Source organism: Nipponia nippon, unplaced genomic scaffold (assembly GCF_047370975.1).
Source record: "Nipponia nippon isolate SJK-2023a ecotype South Korea unplaced genomic scaffold, ASM4737097v1 scaffold_14, whole genome shotgun sequence".
Lineage (NCBI taxonomy): Eukaryota > Metazoa > Chordata > Aves > Pelecaniformes > Threskiornithidae > Nipponia > Nipponia nippon.
Window position 1 is genome coordinate 4182046 of NW_028262330.1, and position 24138 is coordinate 4206183.

At 40.8% G+C, this 24138-nt stretch overlaps 1 long non-coding RNA gene across 10 annotated transcripts in view; it reads left to right on the forward strand.

The window, feature by feature from the left end:
• Positions 1 to 24138, forward strand: part of LOC148056414 (uncharacterized) — a 179698-nt gene that overhangs the window by 153957 nt on the left and 1603 nt on the right. For 3 of the 10 annotated variants that reach the window (XR_015703347.1, XR_015703348.1, XR_015703349.1), the window contains 4 exons: positions 7859 to 8009; positions 13666 to 13727; positions 14479 to 14586; positions 22482 to 22576. This is a non-coding gene — a long non-coding RNA (uncharacterized LOC148056414). Of the gene's footprint in view, positions 1 to 7858; positions 8010 to 13665; positions 13728 to 14035; positions 14386 to 14478; positions 14587 to 22481; positions 22577 to 24138 lie in introns of those variants that run through there. The other 7 variants (XR_015703350.1, XR_015703352.1, XR_015703355.1 and 4 more) reach the window with 5 other exon arrangements.

The following is a 24138-nucleotide window of genomic DNA, read 5'->3' on the forward strand; positions in this document are numbered from 1 at the left end:
AAGAACCATGTTTTTCTTGCCTCTGGCAGCATTAGAAAAACATACGGACCTTAAAGTACCTGAAGTGGTGATTTTTCTGCCATGCGATCCTTTGATTTCAGTGCAATGCGAGGCAGGTTTTGTGCCTGCTGGCCCTTTACAGCCTCGCGTCTGCGGTGACCAGGTGAATGTAGGGCTGAGAACAAACTTCACGGCAAAGTTGGGGTAGGGGTGGGATGCCCCTGGTCTGATCCGAGCAGGGGTAAGAAAGGATGAAGAGTAGTGCCAACGTGTGAAAGGATGAAGAGCAGATGCAGAGTAGTGCCAACGTGTGAAAGCTTTAAGTGTATTTTAGTGATTGAGAGAAACAGGAGCAGCAGTTATCCAAGCAGGCACAGCGATGGAGCTGCCCGTTAACGTTTCAGCATCCAGGTCTTTTCTGTGGGAGATAAAGCTCCAGGCTTTGACGCTCGATTCTGACATCATTTAAAACCGACTTGATACGTCGGTTACATTTTTCTTCTTCACGTGCCTCCTACTTCCCTTGGAGATGTTCAGAGCTGGGTTTACTCACCCTTAAAACGATAACACAATTTGCTAAATGGAATGTCAAAATACATGGGGGAGTTGCATGCACTCTCTTGGTATATTTTTTCCCCCAATGAGTTAATGTTTTTATGAGTTAATGTCCTTATTGTTAATATACAGCCTAGTTATAAAAAATGAAAATATAGCAAGTCTGTGTAGGAGGGAGAAAAAAGCAGCAAGGTTCAGGTAAAATGCCTCTAGAGATTTGATTGGAGACAGGATGATGGATTCAGCCATTCATTCCCAAAGTATATAATGGCTGCAAGAACAGGCACTGAAAATATTATAAATTAAAACATGGATTTCTGTTACTACCTGCAGTAATACCAGCTGAGAAATGCGTGGGGTTTAGGGGTCAGAGTGCCTATGTTATGAGCTGGCCTGTAGGGCCGCCATTTGCTGCTGACAGATACCCAAATGCAATGCAGTTACACTTTTAATCAGACACACATCTTCCATAATCATGTAAGACTTCCAAATGCATTTTTCCTCTTAGACTTTTAGAGAGAGAGAGAGAGATACTACCTGAGACCCAAGAGACCGCAATACAGATATATTTATAAGTACTTCTAAGCGTGCATTTGGCTGGCAGCCTCAGAGGTGAAAAATCCGTATCTGGGGGTTTGGAGCACCTGCCTGGAAAGCAAGATTTCCTAATTCTCTTCTCATCTTTCCCCCCAATGAGCGGGCCCACAGACAAACCAGGTAACGCCTTGGCTGTTTTTACTGGCCAGCTAGAAATTCTAGTTACCCACCAGAGTCTGAGTAGTTAAATAGCAGTTTCTAAAATCACAGCGTACTTTTGACAATTCTTTTCAGTTTTAGAAAATATTTGAAGACTACAATGAACAAACAAATAGTGCATCACTGACATATTACTGAATGCCGTTATGAGTAAGGTCGGGCCTGAGTTCGCTGAGTTGAGAGTGGGACTTTTGCCCTGCCCTGTTTGAAGAGGCACCATTACCAACGCTCACCTGTATCGGCTGATGTCACCCATAGCAAAAGCTTTCTCTTTGCCTCTGCAAAAAGCTGTGCAAAACTTCAGAGCACTCCAAATGGTTCAAATGAATAATACTTTATTTTAATTGCAGTAGCCCTTACATAGATTGCTCTGAAAGCTGGCTATATGATATAATTCTTCTCTTTACATTTAGACATCTGCATAGAGTCTTTGGTGCTGGATACATAATTCAGTTAAATTGCTGGTGGGACGATAGACTAAGGTCAGTGCTTCCCTCTGTTCATTTCACAACTTCTGTTTGTCTTTTTTCACTTGTCAAAGCATTAGAAGAACACTGCTAAGGAAAAGGACTTGTACAAATAGAGTTGGATGTGAGTTTTTGTGCAAGGACATCTTCTGTACCGGTGAAGTGTGGCTGATGCTCTGAGAGCTCGGGGAGGGCATTTTCAAGTAAGCGACGTATCTCTGCCCGGCGATCTGCTGTTCCTTGAAGGACACTAAGCAATACTTGCTGTTGAGATGATATTTAGTTTAAAATATGGTGTGACTCTTCCTGATTGCCACCATCTAGAAATCAATTGTGTAACTTAATTCTGGACACTCGAAAGGTGTGGTTTTTCCTTTGTTGGAGATTACATGGAAACTTGAACAGAATTACCAACCAAAGAACATAAAGGTTTGATATCGCTCCTCCTGCTTAGCCAGTGTTTTGCAATTTGCTTTCCGTCCTTTTTTCTTATCTCCATATTCAAATTAGTTATTTTGGATAAAGAGGTAAACTCTCAAAGTCACCGAATTTTTGGTACTTTCTAAAAGATTTTATGGTCCGGATTCTTTGGTGGTCCCAAATAGTTTTATAGCATCTCATTTCTTAGGATACCTCAGGGTATTTTCCAAATCAGTTATGCCACTGCAAGAATATCTGTAGTGAATACAAACCCACCTTTCTTCGGCTATTTGCCTAGCCTCAAAACAGGTGGATTTTGTACTGTCTAGCTCCTACCTTTAGATATTCCATACCTACTCTTCGATATTCTCTCTGAAAGACTTTATGGTTCTTTCACGTGGATTAATAAGACTCTAATCAAACACAGTAACATGTCTATGGCCAATTCATTTACAGAATATCAAAGGAATAAAAATAATGGTACAATAGCGCTATTTATATTACAGTCCTTTGCAATGCAATAAGTTCTTCTTATGGCTTGGCCTGCTGTGCGAACAGGAACTGATGTCGCCATCTGTTACTTTTAGGGAGCTCCTTTCGCTCCCATGTGCGTCAAATGAGAGGCACGCAGCCCCGAGCGCCACCCACGGAGACACGCAGCGACATTTTCCAGTTCGTAGTGCGTTATACAACAGCAGGGAGGGCACTGAGGTCTCTGGAACCTGGATGAAAAAGGCTGTGAGGGATTTTCATTTTTTAAATGACCCCGCAGAGAAGACAACACACATGGACATTAGTGTCTCGTCCATAAGTTCGGGCCTTTCTGCTCACCAGACGTTTGTGATTTGAATAGTTGCTTCATGGGACCTCACAAAGTCTGTGCCAGTGCCAGGACCTAGTGCACTGTCGATGCTTCTGGGCTCTGTTTTATAGCATAGATTTACAGCATAGATGTACAGCATAGATTAGCTTTGGAGGCTTTTCTTTACTTCTGACGGCTTTCATTTTATTGTGGGATAGGCAGGGGTTTGTAAATCCCGGGGTGTACTGCTGAACGGAGTTAAGCTTCTGGGGATATTTCCAGCTTAGGTGTCTTCTGTGTGATTTCCTGCAGTAGCAGGGAAGTGGCTCAGCGACCTAAAGGATCTTTTCCTGTCACTAAGACAAATGCTTCCGAATTGAATCTATAATGTTCCAATTTCATATAATGAATCACTGCTACCACCTGGGCATAAAACAATATAAAAATATGCAAGAGGACAAAAGTATAAAATGATACACTAAATAGCAGTTTTCCATACCCAATTTCTTTTATTTCCAGGACACTTTGGGGTTTTGCTGGTGGTTTTGTTTCAACATAGATTAACATGTGCTTAGAAATATTTTACAAAATAGAAGTTCTAAGATTTGACAAGCTCTACAAAATAAATAAAGGAGGTTTGAAACTTGCATAACTTTGAATGGCGAGATACAACCCAAGCAAGATTTGGTGCACGGTTCTAGCTAGAGAGATGAGGTATTTCAAATCTGATATTTTACCCCTCAGATCATTTGTTCTCCTGTATCCATTCTTCTGGTGTCGACTGCATGAAAGCAGCAAAGGATTATGCACCCTCTTAGTTAACTTGGTGTTAACTTATGAAAGCACTTTTTGGAAAAACCCCTCCTCCTGTCATCAGGCCGTAAGCTCGCAGTTGCTGTCGTTCTGCAGCACTGCATCTGCGAGTGCCCCGGTCAGCCCTCGTGTTTTAGCTGTTGGGCAGCTTCAGAAAAACAGGTAAGGTCAGTCCAGGCAGTAAAATGTCTCATTGCAGGGAATTTATTATGTGGAAAGAAATGTTGCAACTATGCCATTTTCTTACTGGACTCCCTTGCTGACGGCATTAGTTTTTAAAAGTCATTTCTAGTGGATCCTCAGGGGCCCTAAGGCATTAACCTACAAAATTAATGTACATCTTGCTTCATAGAGGAGTTCTGGCAAGTTGACCAGGGCAGCTGGTGAGGCTGGGTTTTCAGGTGTCTGTTAGGGGCAGAAACCCATTGAGCATTGATGGGATTTGGTTCTAAATCGCTCTTACACTTCTGAAAATTGTGCCTTGTAGTCTGTGGGTCTAATCACAGAGCAAGTGACAGCTGTGAGCAAGTGAACTGTAAGTGCTAAAAGTTCCACACAACAGCTGCCTTCTCATCTTTTTTTTTTTTTTTTCTTTTTCAAAGAGCCTGGCCTTAAAGCCATCTCCAAGTCAGCAGATGAAAAGGGATCGTTCACAACAGAAAGTCTAGCAGGAGGAACTTCCTTGAAATAAGCTGTTCTGGGAGGAAGCCAAGTTCATAGTTTTTTTTATCAGTACTATGAGAAGGCAGCAGAGGTACTCTAATTATCAGTGCTTAATGAGCAACCCAACACCATAGCAGGGAGGATAACTGTCCTGAGTCTTGTGGCCGTTAAGGATGTAGTTTTTAAAATAATTTTTGTGTTTCAGTCTCTTGGCTTTTTGATGCCACTTGCTTCCCGCTAAGCCAACCCTGCCGTACAAGCACCACCCTCACTCGCCATTGCAGGTTCCAAACAAGAGCCAAACTTCAACGCACAGATTCCTAGAAATGAAACTTGAGTGTTTCAGCTGTTCACAAAACTACAGATTTTTCAGTTAAAAATAAAAAAATCACCTAAATGGTGGAGCAAGAAGAACGTGGTTGGACCAGATCTTCAGCTGGTATAAAAAGACAGAGGCCGTTGACGTGTGTCATTGAAAATATTATCTGAAGCTGAAGTACAATTGCAGCCAAAAAACTTTCAAGTAATCACAAAAGCCTTAAAGAGTGAAAAGCAATAATTATTTCCAAAATGCCAAAGACCTTTCTCTTAGGAGAATCTTTAATTTGCTGATTACTTTCTCTATATAGAGATTTTAGATAATTGCTGAGGTGATGTCAACATTCACTAAGAAAGAAGCTTTCAGTGAAGTAGTAAGAGGTGTGCAGATCTCATCAGCATCATTACCGGCATCTCTGGACAGTGGTGGCCAGCGCGTGCTTCAGCTGCAGAGCCGTATCTCTGGCACAGCAGTTCTTGCAGGCTGCGAGTGGATATATGGCCGTGCTTCAGCAGATGGCTCCAGCAGGGTTTTTGTTTTCACTTGGAAGGCAAGGAATAGAAGTATGCCTTGATTTAGTAGGGAGCACTGCATGAGGAACAGAGAAGCATTTTTTGTGAGCTTATGTGTTCTGGACTCTGATAGGTATTGGAAAATATTATTGAAACTTTGCAAAATGAATTATCCAATGGATTTTGTTCAATTGCCTGACTTACGAAAAAAAAAATCACGGGAACAAATAATATCTTATTATACCAAGTCAGATGACATTAGAATAAAATTGACGTGCTGAATAATATCAAGAATCAATTTTTATGCTTGGAATTAATGTTCTGAATAGCAATCCACTGAATGTTGCCATAATTAGTGCATTTCTCATAAACATCATTTTAGGGCTGAATTTACCATACATTTACAGCTCCATTTTTAAGTGTTCACCATCATCAGCTGCAGCCAGAATTTCAAGAGCACAGTTTTAATATTGGCACCAAGAATGTGGCCAATGCATTTCTAGATCTAAGAAGGAGCTCACTGTATTTGTTTAATTTCAACTGATCCTCGTTTCTTTAAACAAAAATCAAGTTACTTGTGGTTTGTTTTCTGGGCTTACTGGTATTCCCAGGACACTAAACCAAGGCCTGAGGCTCAGGGGCTCAGTCCTGTCTGTTGAAATGGGAAGGTGATGCAAGTTTTCTCATGCAGGGTTTCAGTGAGCACCTCAAGATGGAGCATTGATTGCGCATTCTGCCCCCATGCCGTCTTTGTCTACAGGACAGTTAGCATTCGTGGTGTCACTCAAAGTGAACTTTTACTGCCCACAACAACCTATTTCTGTAGCAAAGGTCAGATTTGTTATCCATCAGGATGTAGCAGCACAGTGGAATAATGAGTTGCCACAATGAACTGGCCTTTTTACCTCCTGAATGGACTTCTAAATCAAGCAGAGGGAGCATTGACTGAAAATCATTGGGTCTGTCTACTTGAAAGGTCATAGTCTGAAATACTGCAAGATAATTTCATCTTGGTTTATACAGGGAAGCAGTTTCTGGTACAAAACCCACCACCTACACCAGCTGCGCAGTTCTCTAGCCTTCTTGGGATTTGAGATAGTAATGGGAAAAAAGAAAGACTACTTGGATCTGTCACAGACCTAAATTAGTCAAGGAAAGACAGAAAACAATAATTATTTGCCTTTTTTTTAAATTTATTTTTCGCGTTGTGGCAAAAGCCACCATAGCTTGCAATGACTTTCCTTAGAGAAAGCACACGCTTCCTTAAAGTCCAAGTCGAGCTGCCTTCCTTGGCCAACAGGGGAGCTTCCCACAGCCCGCGTGTGGGCAGTACCTCTTTCCAGGCCTTGCTTTCACAAGTAGTTTATTGTGTCTTGCTCAATACTCAGTTAATTATACACGTTTCCTTCCAGCCTTACTTCTTGGTTCTAAGGCCCTTCTCTTTACACTCCTCAGTATTTCTTAAACACAGGGCTGCAACTTCCAGCGTAGCCAAAGAGATGTAATTCACGTATTCCCTTGGCCTGTGGCAGCAATCTTTGGTTTCAACCAGTCAAACATTCATCAGCTTTGTCAAATGGAGGTGCGACATCCTTAGGCACGTAAAAGCACTATTCAACATTATACAAATGAAAAATAAACTTTAGTAACTGGTAAATTAACCTTTTAATAAATACAATGGCTGCTTGATCTGTTTTGGAAGGGTGGATGAGCATCCTCTATTAGGCAAAAAAATCTCTGTCTTTCCTCTAATTCCTATTTCTTTTACAGATAAGCCAAACAAAGTTCATTGTCAGTAGCATTTGAAGCAAACAAAATTGTGCTGTTTAAGTGAAGAATATCAGTCTAGACAGGGTCCAATTCTCCACCTGAAATGGGCTTTGCACTGCTGTGTTATTTACCTTTATGATGTTGTGTCAATACACCCAGCTTTTTCCAGTAGCCATAAAAATATTTAGGTTTACTGCTGCAAGACAATGCTATGACTTGCAAAATATCCTGAGCTCCTGGGCTTAAGAATTTCACCTGAGTGAATTTGTCCTCCTGACACAAACCTTCTCTGATGCAAGGCAATTTCACCTCTTCGGTGCAGGAGGCAGAGCTTTTTTGGCTACTGGTCTGAGGCTGCAAAGCAAAGTTGTAAGAGTAAATGATTACCACAGACCTTTCCATCTTCCCTATCAAAACCTACCAGGCATCTCTGAATTATTCTTGTCTTCACTGAATGCAGAGCAGTGGGAAAAAAAAAAAAAACAAACAAACAACCCAAAACCAAAACCACATGCACCCCATGAAAATAAAACAGAGCACTCCATGTCTCACACAGTGCTCTCCAGAGGCAGGATGGAAGAAAAAGGAATAAACCATGTCTGACAGATGTTAATGAAACACAGAGACTCATTTTAATCAAGCACTGGAAAGTAGCTAGTCTGTTGTAGTTAAGACATTATAAGCCAAACAGAAAAAGGAAAGGACACAATGAATTTTATCTCTTTTCTAAAAAGTATCCTTCTTTAAGGATGTTTGGGAGAGTTTTGTATGGTTGTCACAGGGGGCATCCTCATGGACACACGGACAGAAACCCTTACCTCCTGAGAGGCAGAAGCGCTCCAATGACAGTACGGCTCCTGGGCACCAGCACAGCTCCAGCCAGATCTGCGTGTTAAAGCCTCCTGTAGCTACCTGGGGAACAGTTTCAAAAGGTCAGTGAGCACCACAAATTCCAAATGACAGTTCATGAATTTGGTTCAAAAAAGGTTTTTCTCTGTTGTCCCACTGTAAATGCTACTTAAGCAGTTTAGGGTGATGTTGCAGAACAGCTCTCCCCAGGGATATCCCAAAAAACCTCCCGCCTTTCTCTGCAAACCTATCAGCTGGTGCCATGGGCTGCTGTTGCTTGCAGCAATACAAGACTCTGCCTGGCTGCTTTGAATTAGATTTTGTGCTGCATGCAGCCCACTTCTGTTTCATCTTCCTTCACCCTGGGAGGTTATGACATTTAAAAGTATTGCATTTGAAACAATATTAGGAGGAATAAAATATTAAGCTACATGTAATAAAGAGGTGAACAAACACGTGCATGAGGTAAAACGCTAACTTTAAATATTAAAAAAAAAAAACAAAACAAAACAAAAACAAACCAAACAAGTTGAGGGAACCCGTGGACCAGCGGTCTCAAGATTTATTCCGCATTACTATCTTAACTTCAGGATTTAAATTTGGCTTTTGTTCCAAGTAGATTCCTTAAGGAGTTGTGGTTAATTTTCAACATATTTAAGAGCGTACACTGAGCCCTCCCAAAAGAGTAATTTCATTAATTGCTTGGTACTGCTGCTGCTTGGACTTATAATCCTTTTTTTAAATTACAAAGAGTATTCACGCCAAGGCATCTTCCCTACATGCAGCACCATAAAAGATCACCCTGTATGATTCTGCTGCTGCTGTTGACACAGTGGTCCTCTGCAAATTTCATGACATTTCTGGAAAGGGATCTGTTTATAATACTATTAATGTACACATGATCCCTACAGGCCTTCACTTTAATCTTGGTTAAATAGCCAAGTTATTAAATAGTAATTCCTGGTGCTGGAAAAACATCATCATCCCATGAGACAAAACAGGAACAGGGAATGTTTAAGGCACTGACATTTTAAAGCTAATTTAAGGAGGATTTATCACAATTAGAAAAAGAGATAATGCGGGATATATGCAAATTGTCTGGCTAATAGTGATCGACATTCTACCACCGTCATCAAGCTGCAGCATAGGTTAGAAGGCCAAACTCCTGCCCTGTCTGGAAACACCGAAGTGACTGCCACGGCACAAGCTAAGCATCTCCAACATCACTTTCCAAAGAATCTGCGTGAGAGCAGCTGTGAGTAGTATTTAATAGCCCAAGACAACTGAAATATTATTGAAAAGAATAAGAGAATTTCTGTGGCTTAAGGCAGTATAATTAACCCTGCCTTCCACTCTGGTTTATCTACAAAAGAAATACCTAGGACAAATTTTACTGACCGCACTTGCAATTTCTGCAAAGAAAGGTTTGTGAAAAGGTGAATGCTGGCTTAAGTCTCCATGATTAAGAAGCTGTTTAAGTACTATCTCACAGGCACTCTGAATCTCCTGCTAGAGCTGCCCATCTGTCTCTATTGAACAGATCAGAGCGCAAGTACCAAGTTCAATGCCATTAATACTCCGCAGGCTCCAACCTCAGGCCTGCCTTCTAAAACTTCTGCTTCCTAGTCCCCTTTTGGTGATTACATAGGCATTATTCCTGTCCACGCGAAGCCTGGGTTTTCCCTGTAAAGCTAAAAGTGTGTGTGTATGTGGAGAGATCAGTGGGTGAATGGAAGGAAGAAAGTAAAGCAAGCAAGCAAGGCGCACAGGCAAAATAGTAGGGTTTTGAGCTCCCTCCAGAAGCGGCATTAGTATTATGTGAGAATGGCAGCTATGCTTGGCAAGAGCTGAGCTGAAATCCGGATCAATGGTAGGGAAAAAAAGAAAATTGGGCAGTGGAAAGCAAGCCATCTGATGGATGTGAGAGAGGTGGCTATCTGAGAAGCTTAATCCTAATAGAGAAGGCAACAAAACATATGAAGGGAGTCTAATGTGTGCCATTTTCCAGGAAAAAACATTTTTAACAGCCATTCTGCTACAGCAGCAAGCTCTAAGTGATGGGCAAGCACTGTCAAAGATCTGGCTGACTAGATCTTCTCTGCAGCAATACAAACCACACTGCTTATAGGAAAGAAAGTAGTAAAAGATTCTGATGTTCCAGATTTTATTGCTTTTGACTAGTTGAAGGAGAGACCTTGCAGAAGACCTCGTCAGGGTCTGGGGATCCATGTGAAATGGTTTTAAGGTCTAATGAAAACCCCGGGTAGATTACTTAAATATATGCAAAAAAATTCAATAACTTTGGTGTCAGCGTTAGCAGTGGGTTTTGTTCGGTGTTGTATTTTGCTGTGTGTTTTTCTTGGGATCGCGGAGAGGAAATATCAGCATCTTTAAAATACATTAGCCCAAATTTGGAATACTTACTTTATCCATTGCCTCCGTGTGGCAAATTAAATTTCAGGGCAATCTGAATTAGATTTTGGAAGAAGTAGAAGGGTCAGCCTGAGGGTTTGTAGCCCCATCAATAACGGAGCTTGTGTTCTAATATGAAATTCATTCAGCACATCCTGTTTTAAGTGGATAATTTAACACAGCAGCTTTCAAATTTGCTGAGACTGAAGCCTGAAGTCTCAATATGTCATTTAAAACATTTTCAAAAAATTGAGATATAGTAATTTTTCGGCTTACCTGACTCACAACTAGGTTTTGTGCCAAACCTTTGGAATAGAATCACTTCATTCCTTTTTAAGTCCTGCACTATTTAGAGCCTGTACTGATTTAAATTTTTCTCTAAAAGTGCAGCTATAAATCATTTGTCGTGACTGATAAGCAGGGCAGCAAGAAACACCCTGTGTCTTTCTAGCTTCCAAGTGTGCTTACTACTATAAAAACCAGCTTGATGCAAACTTAAACCCAAGCTGCTGATGCAGACTCTTCGCAGGAAAGCCCTCGGAGGAAGGGATGTGCGCAGCTGAAAAGCAGAGTTGATTGAAACAAGGAGGTCTGAAATTAAATGTGATGTTTCTGGTCTTTGTTACAATATCAGGAGATGGTTCCTTTCCATCTTGAATTCTCCAGATGTGTCTGACCTTATTCTTCTCGTGCTGGTCAGCTGCTTGGATAGATTTTTTTCTGTGCAATCATGTAGAAATTTTTCAGGAAGGATTTGGTTGTGTTTGTGGGATATTGTAGGTTAGATAAAAATTCCGTACATGTTTCAAATATGCTTCAAATAAATTTAAAACTTGAAACAGTTTGATCTTTCGTTACCTTTCTGTATTAACTCTATTGCTGAATTCTACTTGTTGCTCTAGCAAAGCTGAACTTGCCCTTTCAGTACTCCTGCAGAACGAAAACCAGGGGTAAAGCAGAAGCAATATTAATCTTCTTATGCCAAGGGGAAAAGAAGCATCTGCCCCTGTGGTCTATCTCTAGGCTAGAACTAGAAGAACTCCCACTTTGTTTAGTGCAGTTCAAACTTGTCACTGTAAGTGGATTTTTGCCAGTCTGGTCTCAAAGTCCGTCCCTGCAGCCTCCTGCAACTTCAGCTCCTGTTCTGTTCTCTTTTTTAGAGATCCTCATACCATTCTCCTCACCTTAGAAATTTTCAGTACTGCACTAAATTACATGACTAATATCTCACAGGCATGGTTTGTTTCTTCAGTAAATACCAGGAGATGGGAGGCAGAAATAGAAGATCACTCGCTGTGCCACAGGGAAAATGTGGTAACATGAACACAATCTCTAGCTCCTTTCAAGTTTGTGGGATTTTCCCCTCCTCCATCCTCCTGGTCCCACAGCTCTGTAACCGTGTCGGGAATATTAAGAAAAATAGGTAACCAATATAGTGCGAACAGTCTAAAGGAAATACACAGATATTGAAGTCTGAAATAATTTGATCTTGATGTAAGACTCCAACCAGGTGAGCAAATCCAGTTGCCCTTAGCAAGTAAGGGTTAATATACTGCAAATCTTGCTTTGAGCAACACTAACTACTGTACCAAGACTGAAAACCAGGTCCAGTCCCACAGATGTTTTTCTGCTGTTTGGCTATTTCAGTTGTTTCTTCACCAAATTAGCTCTCTCGAGTCAAGATAAAGATGCACATGTCTTGGGTATGTTTACATGGTGCAGCAGAGATCTCTGACCCGCTCTGTTCCACGCACACCGACCTGCACAGCTCTGCATGCCGCCGCCAGCTCAGGTCCCAAAAGCAACAGAAGCTGCATCTGTGCCTCATTTGGCGTACGCTCCAGGCTTACTCCTCAGCGCAGGCTGTAAATGCAGCCAGGCTCTCCCCAGTTCCAAAGCCAAGCTGGCCCTGGGTGTGTACAGATCTCCACGTTGCCCGGTTTTTAGACTCCTCGTTTTCCAGCAGTTGTTTTTCATTCTGAATTAGAGCATTTTCGTGTCTCTTGTGGAAAAGGGTTGATTTGAAGTGTTACTTTTAATGCTAGCGTTTTTCTGTTCATAAATACAAAGTTTTCTAAATAGAAATTTGTTTTTAAATAAAAAGAAGTTCTCTGTTTTCAAACAACATTTAGGGGGCAGGGAAGTGTTTGATAACTTTTGATTGGTTCTTATTCCCTAAAATCTAGGGGCTAAAATCATCATTATTTCCATAGCACCTAAAGACATTAACAAGGGCTGAAAGCAGGTGGAAAGTACTGCACCACAGTCCACTTTCTACTAAAAAAAGACAAGTAGGTACAACCAAAAATCAGAATAAAAGGGACAAAATTCACAGCTGTAGCGAGTGGCAGTAGACGTGTGCCTGAGCCCTTTTGAGTGCTACGTTGCTGCTGTGCCGTGCTGGAAGAGGGGCTGCACGGCGCCTCCAGAGTGGGTATGACCCTGCGGGACAGTGGAGAGGGAAAGGGCAGCCAAAAGGTCGTGCCGTGATTCTGAGAAAGAGTGAGGGTGTCTTCACATCTACAATCATGGTTCGCACAGCTAAATCATGTGGAAATTATTTCTTTCCCAAATGTTTATTAATCAAAATGGTTCAATCTGCAATATATTTTAAACATGCAAGAAATATCAGGAATTTCTATCACTGTATACTGGCCTGCTGTGCACAGTAAGTAAATCTTCCACTAGATTTGACTTCCAGCAGGAGTCTGTGAAAGGACGTGTCACTGTAACTGTGCGCTTATTTTTGCTTAGCAGATTTGTGCCTTCCTGGAATAGACCTGCTAGTCAGCAGCAGCATCTGGTATCATCAGAAAGTTCTAAACAAATATAGTATTAGATCAATCTGTTCATCCTAGAAGAATTTTAGTTCCTTTTGCTGTTTCTATTTATGGGGCGGTTGGTCTTTTACCACGTACAGCTTGTATAGAGATACAGATAAAGGAGCAGAACAAATAAGTTGTTGTTTTTTTTTTTTCATTTAAGAATCTAAGTTACTAAATCATTTAAGCATATGCCTAAACTCAGTGGGTTTTAATAAGATTTAGCCACATGCTGAAGGTAAGTAGGTACTTAATGCCTTTTAAAAAAACTGGATATTTAATGAAAGCACCTAATGATATAACAGTACCTTTTTTCTGTATTTAAGAGGCTTCAGTTCAATGCACAAGCATGGTATTAAACGTCTGAGATCAATCTAGTTAGTTCTCTTGCATGCTGGAGAGAGAGAGACAGCAGTTATGGTTGTCCATGGTTTTATATTTTATAATAGTAGTGATCCTTCAGTCCGCTGTCCTAGCCTAATGTCTGACCCATCCGCTCCTGCAGGCCCAGTGGGTGTACCTGGATAACTGTAACTCCTCCAGTTCCACACTGAGCTGCTTCAAAAGGTGATTGTTTTCCTCAACGTATGAAACCACAGTTTGGGTGGTTTACCACAATTTGGGTACTCGAATTTCATGGCCAATGGCCACCTTCATGAATAAAATTTCACGACGGTGGCCTAGCCTGTCTTTGCCAAGTTGAGCGTGCTGTTAGCCTGGCTCCACTCTATCAAACTATAACATGTGCAATACAGTAGGTTAATGATTGTGTGGGTGAACCTACTGTTACCTTCCCAGCTGAAGGTTATCAGCTTTAAAAGCATTTGCTGCTGTCTAGTGAACCATAAGCCATATTCTAAGAGTACTTATAACCTTACTGTCTTACTGCCAAGGCAATTCATGAGCAGTTTGTGAGGAAAAAAATGTGAGCAGGGCTGCAGAGGACACATGAAATTCTGGAGGGGGAAAAAAAAGTATTAGGCGATGCTAACTCATCAAAATAGGCCATGAAATGGGCCTTAAAAGAGATGAAACAATGAGAGAGGCATCATAGTGGAAATAACTACAGCACCATCCATGTCAGCCTGGTACATACTTTTCGCTCACTCCCAAACCTGCCTGATTTGAAAGCAATCTGACGTTCGTGCTCCGTTAGAACACTTCTTGCCAGAGATCACTGTGTAGTTTTACAAATACTACTGAAGTCTCGCACAGTGCCTGTGAGGTAGATCAGTGAAGTTATCTTATTTTTTCAGATGAGTAAATTACAGCATAGAGAGGTGAGTGATTTTTTTTTCTTTTTCTTTTTTACCCTGAGACCACAGCGAGCCAGCTTTCAAGCCAGAAGCGAGATCCCAAGAGTCCTGGCTCCTTCATCCTGGTTTTATAACCTGCACTGCACTATCTCTGACTTAACAAAGTCCTGGTAAGTAATTTTTGTTCATTAAATACCATTTTTGATTATGAGTCAGATGTGTCTCTACTTGGTGCTAGTCCTTATGCACTAAAGGAGAAGGAGGAGGTGCTGCTCAATAGGATTACAGTTGCTAATGTTTTGCCAATCAGCCTAAAATATCCTTTAGTAGTCAGTGCCTTAGTTCGTACCTTGATGCCAGCAGTGTAGAGAAATACTTGGAAAATCGTTGGTAATACCAAAAGGTTGAAGAGCTTTCCATATCACCAAGCTCATGGATATCCCATGATTTCATGTGACACCTCATCCTGAGGGAAAGCTGTGATTTCTCATGATAAAGATAGTCCAAACACACCTCCATCCACCGAGCAGGGACTTGTCAGCACCTGAACTGTAGTACAGTACAGCAGTGCTTCCCACAGCTACAGAAATGTGCATTGACTAGAAATAATACATTTTTGCATTAACTAAAGTACACATTAAGTAAAAAATTTTTATTTGGGAATGTAGAGAGAGTACTGAATGACTGTTCATTAGTAGAGGTTTGATTGACAACATCATGGTCCTAATCAAAAATAACCCTTACTAAGTTTCCTTTTAAAAAGCAAAGGGCTAAGCACTAAGATTTTCTGGCTAAAAATATAAAATCAGTCATTCTGTGGAATGTATATTTACAATCAGTAAAACAGAGAAATATAGAAAGAACTGAAAAAATTACAGGGGAATAAAGATTGACTCAACTGATAGCTAAATATTAAATATTAACAGTGTTCACAAGAACGAGGGAAATTACAAAGGGCTTGCCAAACTGTGAATTGTCCAAAATGACTGACTGAATCAAGAAGTTAAACATCCTCGGGCAAAGTAAACTATATACCAGCAAAGGTCATTACTGTTTCCTCACAGGGTTTAGCTCTTTCACTTTGCAATTGAGATGGGTTTTTAAAAATAGTTTCAGTACACAGACTTAAAGGTCTTGGTCTGTGTTAAACAGAGAGGCTTTGAAACCATCTCCCTCTAACAGTCGTTAATGAACACTACCAGGTTGTTAGGATGTTCCTCGTAGCAGCTTCGCTGTGTGATATAGTGTGTGAAGGCTACACCAGCCACACAATGGTTAAAGAGCAGAGGTTTAATTAGCCATATTTTACTGGGCTTGCCTTTAGGCCTCAGAAATAAAAGAACTGAAAGAAGAGCAAAGGAAAATTTTTTTTTTTCTTCCGTGGGAGCAGTCTCAGGATCGCAGCCTGGCGCAGTGCTGCGCACTGCATCTGTGCCGCTGCACCCATTACCGTTGTGTTGCTGTTTCAGGTTGTGGCAGCAGAATTCATTTCCTTTATTATATCTATATTCCATTGGCACAGGATTTACCGAAAAACTAGAACTGATGTGAAACACCGAGACACTAGTGATCACTTTCCTGGTGTGTAGGTAAACATGCATCTATATTCAGAAGTTTGCTGACAATATTGCACAATATTGCATATTTTCTGCAATTGATTTGAGGAACAGCAAGAGTCTAACTGCAGCTCAAGTACCCTGTTCAGAAGATGACGGTGCACTGTTAACTGAATCAAAGCTAAGACTAAGCACTACTTGAAACTTATTACCATTCAAGTGAGACCAGTTAAAAAGCGAGCACCAATTTAGAGCTAGTGACCTTGAGCTCTGAGTGTTGTAGTATCAGATGCAGCTGAATACGGATTTGGCTCAGCTGAGGGGTAGGCACGAACTCACAGTAAAGAAATTATAAGTAACAAGCCACTGCATGAGAGGCTCCATCTGCCTTGCTTTCAGCCCTCATTCCCCACAAAATCAGAAAATTGATGGTAAATGCACAACATGTTATCATCCATGGGTGGTTAGAGAATTCCAAATTGAAAGGGGCTGAGGTTATTCTTGCCTAGCAGATGAAACACTAACTATATTTCAGTGCATTTGTGTATAGCAATGGAAAACATAATTTATCTGGGATGTCAGGAATGACATTGCTTTTCGTTAACCTTAAATAACGTTATGAGGCTTTGCTCTACTGCTGTGTAGGTACATGTACTGTCAATTTCTCTGCATATATATAGATATAGAATTAAGACAATGTTGGAAATTCCTCAAAACCTTGCTAGGAGAAACCTGTTAAGAGCTTATAGCAGGTATTTATTTTATGTTTTAAAAATTCAATAGACTCCAGTTAATCTGCCCTCTGGTAATCCACAGAATAGTGATTGAGCCAGACACTTAGCTGGTGTAATGTAGTGAAGCTCTCCTGAAAGCAACAGTCAGGCTGCTACTCTAAGATATAAGAGGCTTAGGCTCAATTCCCTAATTTACCACAGATCTCTTGTGTAACCTTGGGCAAATTCCTTATATCTAGATGAAAAAATGCGTTTACAGGCATCGAACAAAGTTTGAATCCTGACAATGCTCAGACTTCCTACACGATGTAAGGAGAGCAAAGCTCATTCAATGGAATGCAAAATAAAAACCACAGTGGCCGGGCGCTAAGGAGGCACCCTCAGCATCCTCCTCACATAATTTCTATATGGCTTTAGGAAGTCAGTTCCATGAAAGAAGGCATAGTCCTACATATTTCCAATGAGAATCCTCTGGTACCGCCTCCATCAACAGCGGAGCACCTAGTTTCTTACTGCTTCTGAAGACAGGTGTGAGTTAGGGGCCAGGCTCTTCAGTTCAGTCATGACAAAAGGCTTTGTGGGCAGGCATGGAAGCAAAATTTCCCAGTCTCTGGTCAAGCCACAGCTGAGAGCGTGTTTCAAGCATCAGATCTCTGGAACTAGGCATCAAAAGAGGGACTCTGGAGAAATTAATGACTCTAACGTTTAAGCTTTCTAAAGTTGCTTCACGGCCTCAATATGGAATTGGAAGGTAAATGGATTACGGAGTATAAAGCATTCAGTTACTGTAGCAATGGGGACCATGCAAGTAGCTGAAATTAATAGATGCTGTCATTTATAATTGCTGAGAGTCTGAGCACCAGCGTGCATTACAAGTGAGTGTGGTGGGAAGCTTTGAGCTCTTCAGAGTTGGTAGTGTGATCTCTGATCCATACAGGTAGAGCTGCCTGGGGGGCCATTGTATGGAGATGAGCCAGGCTGTAAAGGTCTGCCCTGCAGACAAGACTGCGGAATAGGCACCTTCCCGGCAGCGAAGCAAACGCAGGATGTAGATGCTCTGTAAGCAAATGGTCAAGCGAGCAGTGGTGTCAGCGCCGTTGTTGTAGCTTTGGGTTTCAGTTCATGACGGGAGAAATCTTTATTGTGGAGACAGTTCCAGGAATAAGTGGATGGAAAACGTTTTAGGGAACAGTTCTGTCATAAGAAAGGGTGGTGAAGTGGGCCTGGTAACAATTCTAGAGGCCAAAAGAAAATGAGAAACTCTGCCTATGACCTCTGATACCGACTTCTATAGGCAATGCAAATACCCCTGTCCCTCCTCCTCCCCACCAGGACTGTTGTTCGGTGGTTAGCCAGGACAAACACGGACCGTGACAGAGCAGGAACCGAGTTCAGGTTTGCTGGATCCTAGCCTGGTTTCACAAAGACTGCTTTTGTGCTGGAATTCAGCAACGGTTTTCAGAAAGCATCAGTGCAAAGCCAAGGATTATGATTCTTCTAAGCTGAGAGGTCAAAAGTATAGTTCAGCTCTGAATTTCATGAGTCCTTTCGAGCAGAGCTATGTGTACAATTTAGCAGTCTTTCTGCTCACAAGATCAGAAATAGGGAGTGCACACAAATGAATGTCATTGCAAGGAAAAATGAGTGTCCTGAATTAGCAGAAAAGATGGAAGAACTCTTGCTCGTATTCAGAACTAACCACATTAGTAAGCAGCAACAGACTTTGTGTAATGGTCTAGCATGGGGAGACCTCTGACATATTGATCATGGTGGAAAAAGCAATTCTTGGAGGCTCTTCCTCACAGCTGTCTTCACAACAAACAGTTCAAATAATTTTTATACTCTTCTACTGCATTAAATGTTTCAGTAGAAAATTCCTACATTGCTGACATTGGTGCATCGTTACCCAGTGAAAACTGTGGTGAAAACTCAAGTACAGACAAGCTGAAATTTCCAGTTTGCCTACAGGCCATGTGCTGTCTGTTAGAGTGAGCATGCACAGTGCATCCAAAACTGTTCTCTGCTTTTGGAAATACCGGCGGGATTCCTGCAGTGTGTGAACTGTACCTTTTAGACATAATGAGAATTGTTTCACACAGCATTAAATTACTGGCGGCTGCATGGTCTTGCAAATGCCAGTGCTCTGGCTCCCTGGCTAAAATGTACCGCAGAGAAATGTTTGCCAAAAACATCAGTGCAGAGATGCAGCCAAAGCAGTAAGTGTATCTTGAGGTTTACAGCTGTTCTGAGCAGAGATTCAGAGATTTTTACCTTAAGTTTCAGAGAAGCAACCAGTAATAATTTCGCCCTGCTCCATCCCGATACAGGGGACGTACCTTCTCCAATGTCTCTCCTTACTGAATTTAATTACAGTGAGCTCAGGCTCTATGACAGGTCGCTGTACAACCTGTTTGGTTTATATACATGCTGCAAAACTCGGTGAACTGCAATGCGAAGTAAGAGTCTGAACTCCATGAGGAATGTGTGTGATTCCCCTGCTCCACAGTACTCAAGGCTTAGCATGGCACTGAGGTGACAATGCCATAAATCTCCATTCAGGCCACACGTATTAAACTATTAGCACCGCCTGTGCAGAAGCCCCACGGGTCAGAGCCACGCGCGCTGGACAGCAGTCCCTAACCACGCGGAAGCGCGGTGGAAGTAAAAGAAATCAGAGTACTCTCTTCCATAGAAGAGGGCTCGCTCCAAACATGGGCAGGCTTTGTTTCTCTGCTCGGATTAAGAAACCAGATGAACGTTTGCCTCCCTTAGCAACAGGGAAAGATATTCTTCAGCTTTCATTGAGTTACAGCATTAAAATCTGCATTTGTTTGTTTCTTCTATTAACTGGCAGATATATAGCTGAGCCTTTACATTTAACAAGTTGGCAAAATTTTCTCTACATCCCCCACTCTGACAGTAGGAAAAATCATTGCCTTTGAAGTGGGTCTTTTGGTAGGTCCCCATAGCTCTGTTTTCATTATTGGAAAGAGGTTTTGTTTTGGGGCTTTCTAACTTCCTGCGAGCTCTGAGGCAATTCATGTGTGGTAAAATCTACAGTTGGTGGGGAATTTTAAAAAAAAAAAACACCTCTGACAAGCGAATGCTGATTTGTCAAAATCAAAACTGTTCCTGGGATTCTGTTTTCATTCAACTCTGGTTCTGAAATTGTCCACGTATCTGGTTCTGCATTCTCAAAATGAAAGCTAATGGGTTTTAGCTTTGAATAATTTTTGGATTGACTTGGATAAGAACGGTAGCTTGAACTGTCCTTTTGTTAAAAAAAAAAACCAAAAACACTAGGGAAATCCTAACATGGGCAACACAGTGCCATTTTTTCTATGACACAAAATGGCTCCTCCAGAAGAGGATTGTACCATAAGTTGCATATCTGTGTTCAGTTTAAAAAAACCAAAACACACAAACCCTGTAACATTTCCTTCCTTAGCAGAAAAACACCAAAACAGAGATAGAGAACCTGTATCCGCATGACCCTCTTTAATAACCAGCTGTCCACTGAAAGACTGTTTCTTCAGTTCAACTAAGAGACCGTGTATACCATCATGATAGATGAGACTTGCTGAGACCTTAGATAAAGCCTCCTGTGGAACAGCATAATTGATGGAGAGCTGAAAATCGTGGCACTGGCTGCTTCTTGTTTTCCTTAAAATTCTGACCTTGGTAGCTTTTCAGGCCGTGCCTGAGTTTCCTGTAATGCATTTATTTGATGTGAGCTAACATTTTTCTAAGCTGCTCTGTCAAGTGATTGAAGTTATTAGTAAAATTACGACAACATTTGTTGTCCCTTATAAGAGATGAAAATTAGTCTTTGACTTCATGTTATATACATGCTCAGCTTGAGTAACAATAATTGTAGAGTAACCAACTAGTTTCTTCCTTTACCTTGGCATCACACGGCTTTTTTTAAACTAACAACCTAAGAAAATAGTGGATTTTCTTTTTAGAGGAAAGAGGAGTAAAATGAACCCGGCAAAAGCTATAAACCAAATTAAGAACACAGATTTATAAGCTTCTTTACCTTTAAAAAGTGGACAGGGCAAAATCTGTTGCTATTGTTATTTTTATCCTGAGAAGTCACCCTGCGCTACAATATCCTAAGTGGTACTACGTACACGGCTCACTGTAAAACAGCTAAGCATCCATGAGTCATTTCTTTAATCATTTCTGAGTTTTTATGCCAAGCACCTGCCTTTTAATTTGCTACGACCAACCTGAAACATCTGTCAATTTTTTCCCCATGAATTAATAACTCTGTAATTAAAATCCAGCAGAGACCTCAGCTGAGACTCCTGGTTAATTAGGACAGGAGATAGCCATGTGAGCGGCATGGCGTTACATTAGTTGGAGAAGGCTTGGGTTTGAACCAGGGCTCTGTGGGTGACACGGAGCTACCAGTCCATGATTTAACTATGAAGCTTTGGGATATTTGCTCCAGTAGCCAGTACGTCTATTTGTGGGCAGTCAAGCATTGCTGAAATTATTTAATCAGGACGCAGTGCCTGAAAACTATTGTCTTTAAATGTGTATTTCCAAAGGATCTGATTTTAGTTATTGCCGTTCTCCAAATCCTAAGAAAATGAGAAGAAACAGTGCTGAACGAAGCTCTCGCCTAGAGCTGTTTTGCACTTCAAGTGGCAGTGGGAGTGTCACGAAGAGAAAATGACCTTCTTGGTAAAGGCCATACCTGCTGCTAATGTGCAAAGGTTGAGGATCTTAGTTTCTTCCCAGATTGCTTTCTACACTGATAATTACAATGGTGTCCAAATAATCAGGATTGTTCCTGGTACAGAAAATACCAGCTCGATTCAGGTTGATGCAGGTTGGTTCCTGCAGCTTTTGAAAGGATTCTTATACCACATACTTGATAAATAAGGATTTGGGGATAGGTTTTTTGCTTTTTGTTTTGTTTTAAAACAGCAGACAGAAATATTTGTTGTTGTATCACATTTCAGCACACCTACAGATGAAAACACCTGTCTGAAGACCTCATCACTTGTCAAGTATTTTTTTAATTTTAAAAAGTGCACCAGTTAATGTCACAGAACTTTTCAAGCTTGTTCATCGAAGGCAAAGAAATGTGTATTGCAGCTAAGAGTGAGATATGAAAGATTTTTTCATGAACTTCAATAATTTGAAAACAAAATTAAACTAAGCTTGTAGCACACAGTAATGTATAGCACATGTAATCTGAACGTCCTGCTGCGTGCCACAGAGAAAAAAGTGTGATGATACCTCAGAAGGCGTTCCGGATTTAATTGGACAATTGTGTTTTACCAGTGTCCAAATTCACAAAGGATCGCCTACAAAGTAAACTTCTTTAAATAGCCTCTAATGTAAAGAGATGTTCGGCCAATTCATCTATTGTTCATTGTCAGCTTAAACGCAAACCAGTTATTTGCCATTTTCCTTTGCAGACAAGATAGAAACGTTGCCAACTTCTCATATGCTAGTTTGCTGTAAATCTGAGTTACCGAGTTCATACCTTATTTTCCATTTTGAGCTTGCTTTTTATGCAGCAGTATACATATATAGCAGTTGCATCCCATTCATGGGAAAACTATCTACGATTCCTGTCATTTAAGATTCAGGGAGTTTTTTATTTCTTTCTAAGCTTTCCTGTGAGATTCAAGCAGAGGATTCTACCTTCCAGTGGATAAGGTATATTTAATAATTAATCTCATACAGGAAAGTTCAGTCAAGACTCACAATATTCTGCAGTATAATCATGATTTCATCGTTTCTTTATAAATCTAGAATCCATTGCAAGAAAATATGCCTCTGGAGAGAAGCTGGGGGAACTGGATGATGCATCTTTGTCTCTGAGAAGGTGAACTTGAGAAAAGGCTTTGGTAAGCTTCCTAAATACGTAACAGAATATTTATGTCCAGCCTTGATCCAGGGAAAAAAGAGGACTGTTTCCTGAGAGGAAAGAGAGGAGAGGCAGGAAAGCTTTTGAATTAACACCACATCATGAGGGTAGACTCCCAGAGGGAGGTAATATGGAATATCTTTTAAAAAAAAAAAAAAAAAAAGTGTGAGTAGATGTAAAAAACTTATTTCTGAGAGAATTTACACTCACTCATCTTTAGGGAAAACAAGGTACACGTAGTTTTCGTTTCAAATTAGCTGTGACTTCCATAGTGTGTTATTAAAAAAAAAAAAGTTTTTCACTTGGAATTCTCAGTGTTTTAAAAGGGGAAGAACTACAGATTTGTCCAACTTCACATAGAAGTCCCAGGGCAGTGACAGTGTGCTGAGGCTGTGTGGTCCAGGAAATGCAGCACAGAACCCATGAGAAAACCTGACTGCCATCCGCTTGTCAGTCCCGAAAAATAGCACACCCCTCACCTTCTTCTACCTTCTGAGAGCTTTGCATCGCATATACAGAGATTGTTTTTTTTATTTCAAATGACAAGAAAGCATTATAATGCTAAAGAGCTGCGTCTGAACCACACCGTGTATATGAGAAACCCCAATATGGCTGATTGGGTATTGCCTTTTCGATAAACCATCCTTCACTTCCAGTAGCCACCGCATGAAAAATGAGGCGATTCGTTGGACAAGCTTGCCCTCTGCAGGCCACAGACACCCACCTCCTCCACCGCGGTGTTGGTTCCCCTTCTCTACATCGGCAAATTAAATGTGCTGCTAACATGACGGGGTCTGGATTTTTTTTAAAATAAAATAGTAATTACTTAAATAGATATTTGGGGACAGCTCTTTATTCTTAGTGAGACTGGGTCCCAAACATTAATTTAATTTGCCCAAATAGCTCCTGATTAGGTTTGCTGTTATCTGAAGGCAATGAGCTAATGGAGATGATGCAGAAGGGATTTGATTTAGCCCTCTAGCTGTTTGTTCAAGTTGAGCTACCAGCACAGGCCATAACCAGCATCTGGTCTAATGAGCTACAGTGAGAATCCCGCTGATTGTATCTTTGTTGTACTGGATAACAAGGAAGAATCACACTGAAAGAGTAAATACAGCTCTTAGGAGACAGAGGAGGGAATACTTCGCAACTCCTCACCTAATCTCTGCTGAATAATGATCTTTTAAGAATCTCTCTTATTTTTAAGCTAAACCAAAACTCATCACCATGGTTTATAATTTTGGTATAACAAATAACAGCAGGTAGAAGTCAATATCATAAATCAGTTTATGAACATGACAGCTGTTTAAGTATTTCACTCAATGTGTTGTGTGTGTATGTGATTCCTTGAAAACAGGAGCAAAGACTAAATAAGGTAAGGGTGTGATGTTTAAAAAACTAAATTAATGATATATAACTCTGAACTTTAAAACCAGCAAAACTAGATTAAAAAAATATCTGCACAGCTATAGCAATTAGGGATGTGATTTTATATTTGTAATTGACATAGCAGCATCAACAAAATCTCTAGTACAAATAAAA